We start from the raw sequence: 5,397 nt of genomic DNA, 5'->3' as shown, positions 1-5,397 counted from the left end.
TAAATGCCATATATGTACGAAAATGCCATAATGAAATCCAGTATTTTATATACTAACTTAAAACGTTTTAAGAAGAAAAACGATTGGGGGGGCTTATAGGGGAATGACTTGGTGGATAAAGGCACTTGCTGCCAAGCCTGACAACCTAAGTTCGCATCCCCAAGCCCACATGACATAAAGAGAGAACCTCCCCTTGCAAATTATCCTCTGACCTCACACTCACGCTGTGCATGCATGTGCATGCATCCATCCATGGCTAACTCTGCTGCTTTGGTGTCAGCACCTTCTTCCTTTGTTTTGTTTTGGTTGGTTGGTTTTTACACAAGAGCTCACTACATTGCATAGCCAAGGCTAGTTCACTATATAGCCAAGGCCAGTTCAGACTCAAGCTCTGGAGAGCCTGTCTCCACTGCCACCGCCACCACCAGGGTTACAGATACACCTTGTGACATCCATCTATTACCTGAGTGCAGAGGATCCAGGCTCAGGCTCTCGTGGTTGTGTGCCGGCGACAGACACTTTACTGGCTGAGCCGTCTTCCTCAGCTGACAGACCCTTCTTGAAAGGCAATCTGAGCAGCTGAGGTCTGAGACAGCTACAGTGTTCAAATCCTAAGGAGGAAAAGAAACCTCTGGAAAATATTCGAGAGAGAGAAGAAAATCTGAATGGATAGTATTATGTCATGTGCTCCTCTACCCTGATGAGATAGATGCTCATTCTCCACAGGCTAGAGGGAAACACTGTGGCAGAGTTCTCAAATCTGGTCCCATCTCCTCCTGGAATGTTGTTAGCATTGTTAGCATATGAACCCATAGTACCAGAAGCACAACAGAGAAACAGAAGGGGTCAGAGTCTTCTAAAATAATGTCCTTTTGTTTGTCCTTTGGTCATTTCACATATGAATCTTGATAGTATCCATCCCCTAACTTCCCCTCTTCCACTTCCTCAGACACTCCCAAACACAGAAGATTAGCTTAAAAAAAAACAGGATCTATTTTTATGTCTATGAGTATTTTCCTGTATGTATGCATGCTTGGTTCCTACAGAGGCCAAAAGACAATGTCAGATCCCTGGAACAAGTTCTGGATGAGTGTAAGTGGCCACGTGGATGGGCTACCTAGTGAGAGCCTGACCAGAAGCAAATCACAAAAAGCCACTCTGATGTTATTTTAAACAATGGCCAGGGCAACTTGTGGAATAAAGAGCTTATTTTGGTTTCTAGTTCTAGAGGGATACAAGTCCACCATGGTGAGGAGGGGTGGCTGGCACCAGGAAATGGAAGCTGAGAGATCATGCCTTCACTCACAAACACGAACCAGAGAAAGCGAACTGGAAGTGAGGAGAGATTTAAACTCTCAAAGCCTGGCCCCCAGCGATGTACTTCCTCCAGCAAGGCTGTACTGCCTAAACCTCCCCAAGCAGCCTCACCAAAACTTGGGACCTCGTGTTCAAATGTCTGAGCCTGTGGTCAATATTTCTCATCAAACCACACTGTGCAAGCAACAAAATGTAATAGCTGACAATGAATGAGAGTAATTCAAGCGCATAAAAAAGTAAAATCTTTTACACATAAAAAAAAAAAAATCAGCCAGGCGTGCTGGCTCAGGCCTATGATCCTAGTACCCTGGACGGGGAGATAGGAGGAACAGGAGTTCAAAGTTAGCCTCATCGACATAGAAAGTTCAAAGCCAGCCTGGGTTTCTTGAGACCCTGTCTAAAGTAAATAAACACACACAAAGACAAATAATAAATTTGAGGGATGGGTTCTCTCTCAAAGGCAAGACGGACACCCAACATCATTATTGCGCTGTCATAGCAGGACTGGAAGACACCCCAACACTGGTCGGATGAAATGGGTGGCACTCAACAGATACCCCACAGACTGCTGCCCGGCTGTGACATGCACCAGCCTCATCTCCACACCCTATAGTGGGCAACTGCAGCATCTGTTGTTAATAAGCACAATGACGATTTAAAGAGGAACGTGGGTGTGTATTTATTTAATCATGCATATGTGTGCCTGTGTCTATGACTCTGTGTGTATGGATATACGTGTGTGCGTGCGTGCATGTGTGTGTCTGCGTGCGTGCGTGCATGCGTGTGTGTGTGTGTGTGTGTGTGTGTGTGTGTGTGTGTAGGCCCAGGCCAGATCCCTTGGAGCACGACTTACGGATGGTTGTGAACCACCAGGTATAAGTGCTGGTACCCAAACTCCAGCCTCCATGATTCAATAGCAAGCACTCATAACTCTCCAGCCCCCTGTACTTACTTTTATTCAAATTTAAGGATAAGTAATAACTATTAATAATAAGTATTAACTATTGTTACTTACAGGAGGACTATAAGGAGGACAAGAACAAGGTTAAAAGTTAGGAGTCCTTGAATTCACCTGTTTCATGGCTCTGTATAAATATTTTGCATATTTTAAAGTAACATGAGACTTCAAAGAGCATTTCTCTCAAATAGAAAGCAGAGCTGAAACCCACAAATCTCACTGTTGCCCAGGGTGTGGCCTCTCTTGAGGCCAGGCAGTAATCCACCTGGTTTTAAAGAGCAGTCCTTCGTCTAAGCCACCCACCTAGAGGGGTGGAACCTTTGAACAAAGGAGCTAGCTGCCCCCTGTGGAAAAACAAAGTCTAAACCTTCTTTCGCTCTTCATCCTGTTGGCAGTAAGTACTGTCCACGGAACTATTACGAACCGCTGTGTGGGGTTTGCAGGATAAGGGGTGTGCATGATTAAGGTGGAGTCAGCGAAATGAGTTCTCCAGAATAGGCTGAGGAGGGGCAGGTGCACGACCCACGAGCTTAAAATAGCTCTCCCCACTGAACGCCCCTGAAAACAATGACTCATCTCGAACTAATAAGCACCCCAGCACAAAATTGGGGTCCTAAGTACTAATTCCTATCTAAGTGAGTCAGGGCCTCTCAGAGAACGATTTCCAGGCAGGAAGTAAAAGGAAGCCTGGAGCATCCCTCCCTGCCAGAGGCCAGGAAGTTATCAGGGAAACTTGGGGGTGGGGGTGGGGGTGGGGAGCCGCAAAGTGAGCCTAAAGAAACGCCTATTGGCCAATGAGGAGCTGGAACAGCAACGGGATTCCTGGTTTCAAAGGTTTAAAGTTCATCAGACAGGTTTGAGCCAGTAGATTATAATGGTGCTAAAAATAAAAATAAAAACAAAAACAAACTGAGAGACCAGCTGAATGGGAGGCATGGGCGTCTGTCCCCCACCTACACAGCCATCGCTCCAGCAGTCTGTCCCACAAAGCTGAGCTTTTAGGAGAAGACTTGGAAGGTAAGCGTGGTTAATGATAATCAAGTTCAGTTCTCGGCTCTAAGCAGCTGCCTGTATACTGTGCAGGTGAGGACGTCCAGTGCCTTGTGTACCACCTGCAGGAGCCAGGGCAGAGGGACCCGGTCCTTTAAAGAGAAGGACCTGATCCTTAGCATCGAGACCAAAGAGCAAGAGTAACTGTCTGGGGCTGGCTCAGCAGCTAAGGGCACTGATGGCTCTTTGAAGGGGACCCAAGTTCGGTTCCCAGTACCCACATAGTGGCTCACAACCACCTGTCACTCCACCTCCAGGGATTTGATCTCTGGCCTCTAAGGGCACGAGCTCTTACATGTACAAACCCACATATATATACACACATGAAGACTGTTTTTTATTATTGATTGGTTGGTTGGTTGGTTTTTCAAGACAGGTTCCTCTATATGTAGCCCTGGCTGTTCTGGAACTCTCTTTGTAGACCAAGCTGACCTCCAATTCAGAAATTCACCTGCCTCTGCCTCCCAAGTGCTGGGATTAAAGGCATGCGCCACCACCATCCAGCTTGGTTTTTGATTTTTAAGCTCCTAGGAAGGAGAGAGTATGATCTCTAGAATTGTCACCTATTGTAAGACTCAGATACCCAGTTTGTAACCGAAATCATCACAAGACAGACAGAAGAATAGGATTATGACATATTCAGAAGGCACAGATAAATAGAACCGACCTCTGAAAAAGACCCAATGGTCCCTTGGAACTCAAGGAATATCATGGAATGTGGAGGGGGTGCTTGGGAAAACTGTCTTCTGGACAACACATGGCCATGGCACTCTGAACTCTCTTCCTGCACAAGACCAAGCCGGTCAAATCTCTAGTAGACAGGGAGTAGCTCATGAGGCCCCCTCCTGTGAGGAGCCATTGGCTGCTGGTTGCTGCCAGAGACATTTTTCTTCAAGTGCTAACTTACCCAAACTCCAATAACTAGGCCCTATGCATATGTATGCAGGCAGTTGTTGCTCAACTCAGTGGGTCATTAAAGACAAGACATGGGAAATGGGAGGTGTTGAGAAGGGGGGATTAGAGAGATGAATATGAATAAAACACATCATATATATATATATATATATATCCAAAAATAACCATTTTAAGTTATTATTTGGCAGAGGGAAAAATAAAGTTAAAAAAAAAAAACAAAACTGTTTCCAGAGCTGGTGAAGTGGTCCAGAGGGTAAAGATGACAGCTGCCAATCCCGATGGCCTGAGGCGGGGCGGGGGCTCAGGAGCCCTTGGCCTTTCACCATTGAGTGGAATAGTGAGATACTTCTCTTGAGCCCCTTATCTAAAAACATTTACTTACTTAAGAGCACTCAGACCTTCGCTTATTTAATCCTGTAACTTCCTCTCCCTCCCCTTTTGTGACCCTCCTGCAGCCTTGTCTCCTGTAGTCTATTAGTATGGTGAGTTCCACTAATTTATTGCAAATGTTCAATCAGCTTTATGTTCCAGACATAAGTCTCATGCAGCCATGCTGTATTGTTCTGTTACTGCGTCACTGGTTTCAATTCGCCAATCTCTTGTTGATGGTTTTATATGTTGGTCACGGAGGATGCTCATCTGCAGTTACCTTCATTTGATGACTTTATCTGTCTTTAGGATCGTGGTAAAGCGGGCCACATAACAAGTGGCAGATGGCCCTTCCTCCTCACATGTCTGTAAACGGTAATATAGAATTGACTTGATAACACCTCCAGTGTTTGCCAGTTTGCTAATAAAACCATCTCGTCCTTTAACTGTAACTTTAACTATAAATAAGTTTAACAATCATAACTACTTATATGCAGGTATCTTATTTCTTCTTGAATAACTTTTTGTCTATTTTATGCGTCTGGGTGTTTTGCCTGCATGTATGTCTTGCACCATGTGTGTATAGTGCCCACGAGGTCAGAAGAGGGCACTGGATCCCCTGGAGCTGGGGTTACAGATGTTGCTAGGCACAATGTGAGCTCTAGAAATCAAAGCCAGGTCCTCCAGAAGAGCAGTCAGTGTTCTTGACCGCTGAGTCATCTCTCTGGTCTCTTGAGTATCTTTTGGTAGACCTTTGTCATCCAAAGAATTGGTCAATTTTATGTAAG

Source organism: Microtus oregoni, unplaced genomic scaffold, assembly GCF_018167655.1.
Source record: "Microtus oregoni isolate MIOR12 unplaced genomic scaffold, Mior012 000034F_ref0000314, whole genome shotgun sequence".
NCBI lineage: Eukaryota > Metazoa > Chordata > Mammalia > Rodentia > Cricetidae > Microtus > Microtus oregoni.
This window is presented reverse-complemented; position numbering follows the sequence as displayed.